We start from the raw sequence: 13,498 nt of genomic DNA, 5'->3' as shown, positions 1-13,498 counted from the left end.
TGACACGAGATGAGATGCCTTTCTAATTTATTTGGCAAATGAACTGCCTAGATCGGAGCCAGATTTAGCTTATTGTATTTTCCATTAGAGTAAGCCATGACTAGAATATTTCTGAATGAACAGAATGTGGCTATGATGGCCACAGCCATGCACCACAGCAGAGGGCTAGTGTGACATCACAGAGTGACTGACTCTGCCACTGACAACCTGCGGCACACACACACACACACACACACACACACAGACACACACACACACACACACACACACACACACACACACACACACACACACACACACACACACACACACACACCAAACATTTCCTGCTCTCCTCCGTTCGTAATTAAATAAGGTTAAACCATCACTAAACGTCCCTTTTCCCCCCTCCCATTCTGTAGCGCGACCATGAGTGCACGCTTGTGAGTTTACAATTATTTAAACGTACATTAAACCATAGTACACGATACTTGCGTGACGGGCAGCGAACGGAGTTTCGCCGCCGTCTCCCCAGCAAAGGGGAATGTGGAAAAGACGGAGGCGCATCACTTCCGTGGTTTAAATATGATGCAAATATGATGCAATTTATTATTTATTTTGCGTTTATTAATTATGGGGGATGATTGTGTTATGAGATAGTTAACCTGTTTATGTTTGGGTCGGATAGTTGTTCTCATGTTTGAGGGGTTAAAATAATGTTGACTATGTGTTTTTGAATTAATTGTGCAACCTGTTGACGGTAAGCCTGTTGGGAGGGGCTATGGGTTCATAAGTGACGGTGTTGGCCCTGGAAGATTCATTCGGGAGATTGTTGCAGTGAAGGCAACAGCTAGTACGTGTTTACTCCATAGATCAGTGATAGACAACCTAATTTGGTAACTTTGATTTTGTTTATTTAAGTTATACTGTTTCAATATTGTCAAACAGTATATATTTTGTTGTTGTTGTTAAATAACGTTTTTGGAGCGTAAATCAACCGACTAAGCTTATGTTTACAAACGGACAAATATAACCCCGTCTTATATGCTGTACATTACACTAGTAACAATGGACTTTAGATGCATCTATCTATTCTAGTCATGATAACAAGAAACTAACTATACTAACACAACCAAGGTGTTTTCCCATCAGAGGTCCTTGGAGCACGACAACTCGACAAAATAATGTAATGATGCTGTTGGCATGTGACCATATGAGCAGGACATGCAAGCTCCATCAGGTCCCTGTTTACCAGCAGCTCTCACTTTTCAACCGCCCCTCTTGGAGACCATTTAGCAACAACACCGGTGTGACTTGTGAGTGTGCGATAGTGATGAAGGGATTGCGAATGATAATGAGCATCGTGACTGGAAACCTGCTGAGGTGTCTCCCTGCTCACTGTAGGCTGATTGAGGCAGTAGTGGGCATACTTATGGTGGGCAGTTGAATCCAGTAAAGTAACAGCATGGCAACAGCTGACATAGCCGCTCAGATGTGCCTTGGTGTAACTGTGCTTGAGAGAAAATGATCATGTACATTAAGTGTGTAATTTGTTGGAGCTGTTCATACTGATGGAGGATATTACTAGAGAAATCTTCTAGAAACAAAGACTGAGACTTGTTTGTCTGTCTTCTCAGAAGTAATTCAATTACATCCTGTCTTAAGGACAACATCAGCACTTATGTCTGCGACGACATAATTAAAATTGGCTTTGACACAGGGGATTAGAGTATAGCGGTAAGCAGGTAGATATGGTGCTGACACAGCAACCATAACAAGGCATTGTTATTGTCTCCAGCTCAACCAAACCTCACCTCGAGAAGAAGTGTTTGTTGCGTGTTGCATTTACCTTGCAGTGTATTGATTTGATATCTGGATAGCATAGCTTTTACAGTAATTTGATAGGATAATACTTTATTGTCAGATCAAGTCTGGAATTATAATGTTTTAGATCAAATTACAATCACTGAAGACAATCTTTCCAAGAACCTTTAAAGTGCATTTGAGGATAGCTAAATGTGTTTAACTATTACGAGCACTCCTGCCTGAGCCACCACACATGGAAACAGTAACCGTACCTACAAGTAACTTCAGTCCCTCCACAAATACACAACACTGTGTACTGACTACTTTGTTTGCGAGACAGGCAGACGAGCGATGGCCATATGGCCGGGTTGTAGTGCTCAGACAGATTAGCGGTTTGCCGGTGGCTGGCTTGATGGACTGGGTAAGACTACACAGATCTCTTGGCAAAAAAACAGACAACTTGACGCTTTCTGAGCCCGTGTAAATGAGCTCATTGGACGGGTTTTAGCTCAGGTTAAGCCTTCTACCACCTGCTCTCTTTCTCCCTCTCTGGCCTTATTCTTTCATCACTGACAGCCTCAGGGGACACTGCCTTTCATGGAGCACCTGTTATGCTCAATGGACTTCTTTTTGTCCTTGAGTGAGCAGTACACAGGTCTGAGTTATCAGAGATATGAATGAGGTAATCAGAGGTTTGAATGAGATATTGAACGGCTCAAGTTGAGCTTTTTTCAGTGCCTTATAGTAACGTGGTGTCCATGTCCATGCTGTACAAGATACAATATCAAAGCATGATTTAAGTGGACTTTAATGAATCAACTTGATTTCAGAAGAAGCAGGGGCAGTGAACTAATCTTTTGGATGAGTGTAATGTAAGAACGCATTTCAGTGGGGGGACAAAGTGTTCTGATCAGCCCAACAACCAGTGTTGTCGTGAACACTACGGACAGTGAAAAGGACAAATGACCACCCATGGAGACCAGATACTTTTTCGTAATAGCCATTGCAAGAAGTTACAGTTGGAATGTTTGTTGTATCGCTTAGTATTTTTTTTTTATCTAGACCCTATATTTCCATGTTGTTGTGTCTTGTGACAGGCCTATAATGAGGATGTATTAGTTTAAAGTGGTCCAGTATTGAGTGAGATTGCTGCAGACTGACAGCCTGGGGCGGTCCTGCATATCAATGTGCATCCACCAAAAGGGCTTATTTTTTTAATAAGCTTAGAGTTATAAAAAAGATAACAAAATATTGGATCCCACAAATATAGCTTGTGGGCAAACATAGTGCTAACAAAGTGCCATGACCCTACCAGTCATCTTTGTTATGCAATGGACAATGCAAACCAATCAAGAAATCATTTTTATTACAACATTTTAATATCAAAAAGCTTGGGTTCTCTTAGAATTGATTCTCAGAATAATTGTTGTTTTTAAACTTAGACCAAACTCAGAGTAACCCTTGTCTGTTGGACAGTGTTTTTCCGTCCCATGTTGGAGTTAAAGGCCCAGAGAGGTGATATCATCCTCCCTTAAGACGTTACCAGGAAGCTATGTTTATTCCCTAAGGGATAAAGACGATGGTTCAACCTCGTAAAAGACGCACAGAGGGGACCATATTATATCACCACCGATTAAACCCTTCTTACAAAAGATTGTTGTGGAAGCTATGCGTACTTGTTAAGGATTAAGAGCATACATTAGACGGGAACACTGATCTGAATTAGCTATATACTACAGAATGCACTTAAATCCTCAAAGCAACTGTTTAGCTTGAGTACACTTGGAAAAAAATCCTAAGTTCCTTCTTGCAAAACAATTCGTTTTTTTTCTCAGTCAGTGCATTTATCATGTTGTAATGTATTGATACAAACACATCCAAATGTCTTTCTAGAAGCATTGAGGATTTGTCTTCCTTAGCCCTCGAACCTGTTAAGCATGTCTTCTGCAGGGTTGGCCTGTCAGTAGCACACAGTGGGGAATGCTTTATAGTGAGGCCTTGTCTCCATGGAGACACATAGACAAGGTCAGGGCCATTGTTTGTTTGTATTCCTGCTTCTCAGATAGACCTAAAGTCCTACATTTAGAAGAATAGGAAGAAAAAACCACGGGAAGTATCTCAGTTTTTTCCATGTCTGAAGATGAATTGGCTGTTATAAATGTGTTCTTTAAAATGTGATCATTTCGATTGTTGGCAGGCTTCTGAGTGCAATTCTTCGTGGGCTTTAAGTGTTAAGTAATAAAAGTCACACAATGTATTGATGGTGGCATTTCATGGTCAGCTCCTCAGCAGGGGGAATTCTGTTGTGTAAAGATAATGGATAACTTAAGAGCCCTTTTGACAACAGGGACTTACAAAAAATACTTTGCCATCTATTCCTTAAAAATAAAAAGAAGAGGTTTATCATTCTGATCCTTGAATGGAAAGAGAGAATGTCAGCCATCAGGAAACTCAAATGTACCATTTGCCTCTCAGTTCCTTCGTAGAGAGTCCTTCAAAACAATAAGCAGCAGTCAACGTGCTCCATATAAAAGCCTACTTGATTACAGTATACCATGAATTGGCACATTTTCTGCCCATGTGGAGTACAAAGCATCTCATCTCAAGTGCTCAGTGTTGAGTTTACGCCACCCTCTACACGGGTATGTCTGTGAAAGGAAATTCAAATTGCTTTCACCTTAGAGGCTGCACTGTAGTTAGCCTGATTCAGCAAGAAAGCAGCTCCTCGTGGAAAACAATCTACTTTGATTGAGAAGGGCAAACTAAATGTAGCTTGCTGCAGTCGATTTATTTTTTCGGTTATACATTTTTGTCAAATTCCAGGCAGCAAGGTAGAGAGGAGAACAATGCTGTGATAAATTGTAAAAGTGTAGAGTATGACATCCTGACATTAAACACCATCAGATTTGTTTCAATCAAAGTACACCACTTTACAAAACACGGCAATTCTGATATATATTTTGGAAAGCTTACCGCCATAAATGTTAATATCAATGCACAATACTGTATCAGTTCTCCAAAGTTCTATTGATTTAGAATTTGCAGTTTACAAGAAAAGATTCTTGGCATACAGTGGCTTTGATTGCATACAAATGAGTACTACGCAATTGTAACCCCTAAATCATGATATGTATAGGTCGCCAGATTCTTGCCAATACACTGCCTGGCCTACTGCTGGCTGATAGCGGGGGTAAGTAGTAGATAAGTAATGTGCATCAAAAAGGTCTAAAATCTGCATAAAAATGACCCAGCTCAATTGTTGTCTTAATGTCGCCCCACTCTTGGCTGATGGAAAATGTTCTCTCCAACACAGCCCATTACCATAAGAGCCTAGTAAAATATCTGGGTGAAAAAGGGCACACTTGGTCCATGCAGTTTTTTTTTTTACGAGGTGAAGTGTTTGAATAGCCTCACGGCTGAACAAGGGAGAGAAAAGAACTACAAATAGCCATGTCCTTAATAGCAGAGGAGATTTACTCTCCAAACACAGAGAAACAGCCAGAAAAAAAACCTGCACCTAAAATGGCAACAGCGGAGAGACACAGAAACGGTCAAGAAGAGTTTATTTTGGGTCATGCCAGAAGGTAGTACTACTTTTGCGTAAAGCTTAATAGACTGCCTGGTTCCAGAAAATGGATTAGCTTTGCTTTTCTCTCAACTCCACTTCTACTCTCTCGCCACTCTCACTGATTCCTCTGATCCTAGTCCCTCCCTCGAGCCTCTTTTACAACAAGGGCTATTGTGTGTGTGTGTGTGTGTGTGTGTGTGTGTGTGTGTGTGTGTGTGTGTGTGTGTGTGTGTGTGTGTGTGTGTGTGTGTGTGTGTGTGTGTGTGTGTGTGTGTGTGTGTGTGTGTGTGTGTGTGTGTGTGTGTGTGTGTGTGTGTGTGTGTGTGTGTGTGTGTGTGTGTGTGTGTGTGTGTGTGTGTGTGTGTGTGTGTGTGTGTGTGTGTGTGTGTGTGTGTGTGTGTGTGTGTGTGTGTGTGTGTGTGTGTGTGTGTGTGTGTGTCGTGATCCCTCTCCATGCCCTGCCTGCTAATCTTGTTGAGAGGGCAGGGCGTGGCAGCTCACAACAAGCATCCTCTGAAGGAGACTAGATGTTGGAGTAGCCCTACAAGCCCTCTCTGTGAACAGCTTTTTATTTTAAGACCAGGAGACACCAAGAACTCAAAATGAGTTCATTATGCATAAGAAAACCCCATTATTATACAATCTAGCTGGTATATATCAAGGAGGTAATGTCAGGTTTGAATTGTTCACACCGCGCTTGGTGTCTCATGAGTTATCCTGCAAAACACAGAGGGTTGATGAAAAGGAAGAAGTACTAACAGGGCTTTTACTGAAACCCCATAAACTAATTATGTTACAGATTGCGCAGGCATAACATCCTTTCTGTTTTATGGGAAAAGCCACGTTGAGAGCCCATCATTAGGCCCTGTGTTCTGTGTAACAGAATCAGGAGCACAATGTTCCCCTGCTTCCTCCATGACCACCTAATACCTACAAGCAGGAAGCACAGGCCAGCCCCGGGGCCATTAATGTGCCGTCTTCATTGGGCTCCTGGCCAGAAACACAGGTGGCAATTTTTCCATTGCAACACAGCTATTGGGGTATAAGTTGATTCTCCCAAAAACAATTCTAGACCTTTAAATATGAAAAAGAATAGCTGAGTGTAGTGAGCTGGATGGATAAGAGGTGCCAAATCAGGACAGAGGAAATATGTGGCACAAGGACAGATGTGAGTGTTTACATTCCCTTCTCCCGTTTGCCTTAGATTTGAAGGAACCAGTGGGAGTATGACTCTAAGGGGGATTCCTGTGTAACACCCCAGTCATAACAACATGTTGTTTGTCTGGCTTGTCCATGTGACCGCCTTCCCAGAAAATAAAATGATGTCAATATTTTTGCACAGTACCTATGCAGGAATTAGCAGTGGTACCTTATTCCCAATGGTGGTGGATCAGAAAAATTGTAATTTTTGTTGAACAGTTGTTGTTTAGTTGTGGCTAGAGGGGTACCGTCTGTGACTTACTTTGTTGATTCAGTTTTTAGTTTGTATTTTGCCTGCTGATTTTCATTCTTTCTAATAACTTTAAATGTCATGGCAAACATTTGTGTAACTTCGTAATGGCTTTGACCTGCAGGTGTAACAAAATGCAAGCATTATACTTCACTCTCCCTGAAAAACTTCCTAGGCGACGGCATAAAGTGTTAATGTGTGGGTGTACTGTGTAGCAGCTGCCACTGTGTGCATGGCTCCAAACAGTCAAGCAATGTCACACGTGTGTTAATATGGCTGACAAAATAATCAGTTATATAAGACTGATCAGTTAAAGCATTTATAGTTCGGGGGACATATTAGAGATGACAAAAGTGCCAGGAATGAATCCCGTTTCAAACATTCTAGAGGAGAGGGCTTAAGAAACTTAACTTTATTGTCCCCAATTATCTTTTAGCCAATAAAAAACATCGAACACAGACTTACAATTGTGTAAAATCTTATGCGAAAACCCAAAATACAAGCTAACATGAAGCATCATTCAAAATGTATAGAACATCCGGGTCCATCCTCCAGTTTAAGAACAGACGAGGCTCACAGCTTCAATCAAGGTAGATACATGTTTTGTAGTGACAGGAAATCATACAAAAAATGTGCCAACATATGTCAATCAAACTGTGACCCTAAAACATACTACCGTAATTTTCGGACTATAAGCCGCGAGTTTTCCCCCATTTTTCGACGCTGCGGTTTATATAACGGTGCGGCTAATCTATGGATTTTTACAGCTAACGGCCACCACCTTTAACTCTATGGGCTCTATGGCCGGTCCGCGGACCCCGACCTTTAAGCGGCGGGTTCCAGCAGGAAAAGCTGGAGGCCGGAAAAGAGTGAGACAGGTAGCGCGCAAAAGTAAAAGTGGAACCGAGAGTGGTATGCCGCTGCTGCGGCTTATATTCAGGTGCGCTTTATAGTCCGAAAATTACGGTAATTGAAACATAACAATATGGTTTCCAGTGCTTTTATACGGTTTGTTTTGCTTTTTGGGCAGACTTACTAACATCTGACATACCAAAATATACTTGCCCACTCAAAAAAACAGCAGATTAGATATAAGAAAAAAACTGATTTATTTTTAAAGGATTCTTAATTTTGACACCCAAATCCCACATTGTCTGTCTATTTTTTACCCATCCAACTCAGGGGCAGCGAAGGCAAAATCAGACAACACACAACATATAGCTTTACAGAGCCACAACGGCAAATACGCCTTACCTTTGCTGTTTTCTGATCATAAGTTGTGTTCAATGGCATTAAAACGCATACAAACGCTGCTGAAGGTTAATCCAATGTGTCACTTTGAAATGATTACTGATAATCCATCATAACATTTTTGTCAAAAACTGAGATTTCATATAGTGTGTGAGACCCACCCTACAATTACTACCGCAATAACCCAGCTTCTGGTTTTGGGCATTATGGCTACGCATCACTCATTCACCAATGGGTAATGTTTAGATGGATTTAAGAACTTCTCTCTCGATTCTATTGGCTCTAACGGTTCAAAAGAGGTGTTGATCATCAAAATTGATCGAGGGGGTCCAGAGATATGGAAAATCCACCCAAATGACCCCAGAAGTGGGTTTTTGCTAAACCTCTCTAAAAAGGTCAAATGTCACTTGTTTTGCATCAATCTTGATACAGGGTACTTATTATGTTAGTTTGGATTCCTAAAGCTTTTAGTTTACTATCCCATCATTCAAGGGTGGTTTTCACTACAAGTAATGTTTTTTTTTGGACGGACACTATCATTTACATTTTCTTACTATCTTCAATATGAATTGACTTTAAAATAAAAAAATGGATTCTGACTTTTCTACATCCAACTCACAGGTTTATCATTGCTTTGAGAAAAAAGATGATTAACTTACCCCTTTTTAGAAGTGAAGATATAGTCAATTGTTCTGGGAAAACAGGCTTGGGGCTTAACAGGTTAAATGGTATGTTCCATTAATATTTGTATACTGATAACTCACCACGTTAACCTTTCATTTGTGAAGAATCCAAAGACTAAGAAAAGTCTGATAAAATTAGCCAAATAGAGGTTTTTAACAACAGCAAAGCTACAGTTAAACCAGGTGTCATTATTTTGGTCGTTTGCTCACTATTTCCCAAAAATATGCAATTGGATTCTTTGTTCACCGTGGAGGTATGCAAGAAAAATAAAGTTTCAAACTTAAAGAAACATGGTGCAAATTACAAATTGTAATTTTTTGTGTGGAGTATTGGTTAAACAATAATAATAATATATATTCTACAATAATTATGAATATTCTTAATGAAACTACTAAGAGTTATTTGGATGCTGTCATCGCTTTGATACTGTAGCTCCAAGTTAATGACATGTGACCAGATTGCAGTTATTTACTTTAATGAAGCAGTGTAAGATAGATAAGTCTGTTTTATTCGACTACAAAAATCTATTATTCGCGTCTTTTGCTGTCAGTCGCTTAGCAACGGTGTCCTCAAGAGTTGAAACCACCTGAAAGTGAAGCATACTTACTTCCATATAAAAAGAAACTCAATTGTTTTACATGAGGGAAGCAATAATTTCTGGCTCAGATGTTTTTAGCACTGCCAAAACTGTTCATTTATCTTGGCAGACTGTAACTCCAGCATTATAGGATGCTCCTCAGTCATTATTGTTTTCCCATTATAATGACATGTTATAAACACCAATGCACATCTAGACGGACTAAATGTAATGAATCAAAATACACAATCAACAATATCCCACCTGATGATTTAAATCTTCAAGTAAAGAACTTATCATGCTTTGATTTATAGAATTTTACGTACGGAAATGAAGGACACATATGTCAGAGTTCTCTACGTTTCCAGGTAACCTGATTTTAATCCTGAGATGTCCTTCTTTGACCTTCCTCCATTACGCCAAAAGTGCAGCCTTAAGGCTTCCTCTTTACGCCTAACATGTTCTTCTGGCACACAAAGGGCCAGCCTCTGGACATCACATTACATGTCATTTGTTAGACGCTTTTATCCAAAGCGACTTACATACATTCAGTACTGTGGACAATCCCCACAGGAGCAATTTGGGGTGAAGTGTCTCAGGGACACAACGACATGCTGACTGCAGTGGGACTCGAACTTGCTATCGCCTGATTCGAAGTCCAGCACACTATCCACTGAGCTACAGCCTCCTGTGTGTCTCGATGTTGACCCAAAAGACCAAAGAGCTGTAACTTGTGTGTGTGTGTGTGTGTGTGTGTGTGTGTGTGTGTGTGTGTGTGTGTGTGTGTGTGTGTGTGTGTGTGTGTGTGTGTGTGTGTGTGTGTGTGTGTGTGTGTGTGTGTGTGTGTGTGTGTGTGTGTGTGTGTGTGTGTGTGTGTGTGTGTGTGTGTGTGTGTGTGTGTGTGTGTGTGTGTGTGTGTGTGTGTGTGTGTGTGTGTGTGTGTGTGTGTGTGTGTGTGTGTGTGTGAGCACTTAGTGATTGCCCTTAATGTGTGTTGTGGCTGAACTCCAGCCTCTGAACTCAAGGCTTCCTCTGATCTTGAAATTGAATAGGCAGTCTCTGGCAAGAAGCTACTGAGCTTTCCTGCCAGGTGATGTATCCTTGGATGTTTGTGGATAAATAAAAGCTTTCCTGGTAATCGGCCTAAGTACCTCCTCCAGGCAGGTTGTGCTTTTTGGTTTGCTCGTTTTCAGGATATCAATGAACGATTAAGTGTTAAAATATATGCTATTAATACCAATAACCTTTTGACATTAATGGCAACAGCAGGGCACCCTGCCTTCACCCTTCACATTTTCACACTAATTGCTATCCCAAGGCTTCAGTGAATTTCTTTCATCGATGACACATTTCTGCTTTGTTCCTGTTATCCTTTGTTGCCATCTTTTCCTTGGCTCTCCAGTATTTCATCTGTGCAACATTCCCTCAAAACTGGAATGTCTAGGGGTAATTAGCAAGGGAGAAAGGGAGAGGTGGCAGAAAGAAAGAAATAAGAGCAATTTCTCGGTTGTTGATCAAGATCTCTTGTTGCATAAGAGGCTGGGAATCCTATTGTAAGTGTATGTCTGCAGGTGCTCAAATGAGTGTCCGTTTCTGAATGACAGCGACCTCCGTCTGGCTGTACTCATCTGGCATTCGTTTGTCCCAGCCAGACGTCTTATGTGACCACAAAATGAAGAGCAGACCTTGCTATCAAGCACCCTGTATCAGGTACACTGTGAGCCAACACACACCTCCGATCATCAAGAGCCCCTGAAACAGGATATACAGTAGCATTGTTGGGGTGCAGGGAGGGCAGCACTGAGGTTTTCTATCAGATAACCGGCCGCGATTGTGCCCTTTCCACTTTCAAAAGCTTCGGTTGCATTTTTGAAAGAGCAGCTTGAAAGGTTGCCCCGCAAAGGTCACCGCTTACACCTGATTGCTTTCTTTTTGTGATCCTTTATTCTTCACCGTATTCTTGACTCAGCGCACAGATGTCATTGCTAAACGACTCGGCGGTTATGTCATTGTGCAACCCAAAGATAAGGGATTGGGTGGAGCCCAGCTCTCCACACAGTTCAGCCATTTCCTGGAGCATCAGGTGGTCATTTTTTGTGGGAATACAACTATTTCTTTTTTAAAGGATTTTATTTGGTACACCCTCTTCCTGATCCCCTGATTGCATACTTTTCCTTTTATATCAGCTTGTCAATCGAGGTATCTTTAATCTATTCTAGGATTACAATAGTATAGCCTTGCTGGAGCCTTAATGATGATCCCACTTTTTCACTGAATCACACAAAGCAGTTGAAACTGAATTGGAAACAACAATGTCACATGGAGATGTTTTGCAAAACAAGATGCACGGACATGCATTTCAGATACGACACACTGATAAATGTCCCGAAGGTAAAAGCCTCTTTGTCTCTTAATCTCTCCAAGACATGCTTCTTGGACCCTATTGGCTACATGATGTCACCTAATCACCTCTGACACCAAAGCAATAAAGACAAGTACAAATGTAAGCAATAAAATGTGATGTGTATACAGGTGGTATCGCTTTGATTCAGGCACGTCAGGCCTCTTTGTTGTTTCTTATTTTTATCGGGATATAATTGTAGCACTCATATTTATCTGAATATATATCTTGTTGATTACAATTAAAATGTTGAGCAAAACATTTCTTTAGTTTCAATCCAGTTTCTGGCAGTGAGATCAGATAGATTTGTGATTGTGATGATAATACCAGTCAGGGAATGATTAATTCAGCTTCTAATCAAACTGTGCGAGCTATGACAGTATAAGTGATAGCCAGTGAATTGTAGGCCTTTTATATGATTGAGATTTCCAATTGCCCTTTTGTATTTTTATTAGTGATCCGAGCCATCTTTTAGGTGTAGTGAAACAAGTGCCTATAAAAGCCGTTGATGTCTACACGACTTCTGACTTTTGTTGGTTAGCTTGGCAGCATTTGCCACTTGGCACACAACAGTGGAGCAAGTCAGGGAGAACCAACCCGGGCCGGCTGACTTGTGAAACCGTACCACATCCAGGCTTTGAATTATGGATCTGCTTTGGGAGCTAGCAGCGCTATAATCAGCAGGATGGCCAACCAAGTCAACCCTGCTGCTTTAACGACCTGAACAGCAGGGCCTCTGGATTAGAAAAGCCATCAGCCAAGAAAAGGCGCAGGGCGAGGGTGCTCCATCGCACCCCGCTGCTTTTTATGGCATTAAGATCGCCTCATCATGCTAATTGGTTTCATGTCGCTGCATAAGCAAGCTGTTGTTTTGACTTTGGCTGATCCTCGGGAGGATATGAATATTTTAGGAGCCCTCCTTTTTTTCATAGCCACGGTGTGTAAATTCACGCTGCGACCATTTGTTTTGGTACCCCCCGGGGTCATGTTAAATTGACTCCAGCCCTGCAGCGAAATGAAAAGTGGCTGAGGATTGTGACGTCCATTGTGAATAGGGGGCATCGTGATTAAAAGTGATACAAATTGACAGCACGTTTACAGAGGCCATCAACCAGGAAATTACTTTCCATTTTGCCCCATGTGGTTCTAAGGTCCCTCTGGCCGGCTTGTATCGAAAACTGACGTCTCCTTTAGTGCCGACCATGAATTAGTCAGCTGTCAGCCAAAGAGGGCTGATTGGTCTCATTAGAAAGGGCAACCATACTAAACCCAATTTAGACCCGAACGGAAAATCTGACCTTCTATTAACTGGACCATAGATGAGAGATACTTATGTCTTTAATAATATGCTAATTGTTTATATATACCCTATAATATTCTGATCTTTCGATGGTCCAGGTTATAAGCTGTGAACCTGTCTCTGCCTTCTTGATAGAAGCAGAGTTATTGTAGCTAAAGGTCAGGACAGAATTTAACACCACCACGGCCATTTGGAAAATTACACTGAAGACTCTACATACACTGTTTCTACCTTGTATCGTAGTTTTAAATATCAAATTATAAGTGTTCAACAAAATCATAATCTCGACTGGATTCCAGCATTGGAAGTTACACGATTAACAGTAAAGGAACATATAAAAGGATTAGTATTAGAGAGACATATACATTGGCAAAATACGAATAGATGGCTGATAAACGGGCAGCCATAGTCTTCCAATTAGAGTCACAGCCAATTGTTCTAGTAATAAATTATTATTGCCATAGCTACAGCTTGCCCACTAT

At 41.1% G+C, this 13,498-nt stretch overlaps 1 protein-coding gene across 1 annotated transcript in view; it reads left to right on the top strand.

Moving 5' to 3' along the window:
- kif19 (kinesin family member 19) overlaps nt 1-13,498 on the top strand; it is a 35,106-nt gene that overhangs the window by 3,702 nt on the left and 17,906 nt on the right. The gene's annotated exons all lie outside the window — the stretch shown is intronic.

Source organism: Notothenia rossii (genome assembly GCF_949606895.1).
Source record: "Notothenia rossii genome assembly, chromosome: 11".
In the NCBI taxonomy this organism is placed as follows: Eukaryota; Metazoa; Chordata; class Actinopteri; order Perciformes; family Nototheniidae; genus Notothenia; species Notothenia rossii.
This window is presented reverse-complemented; position numbering and strand designations above follow the sequence as displayed.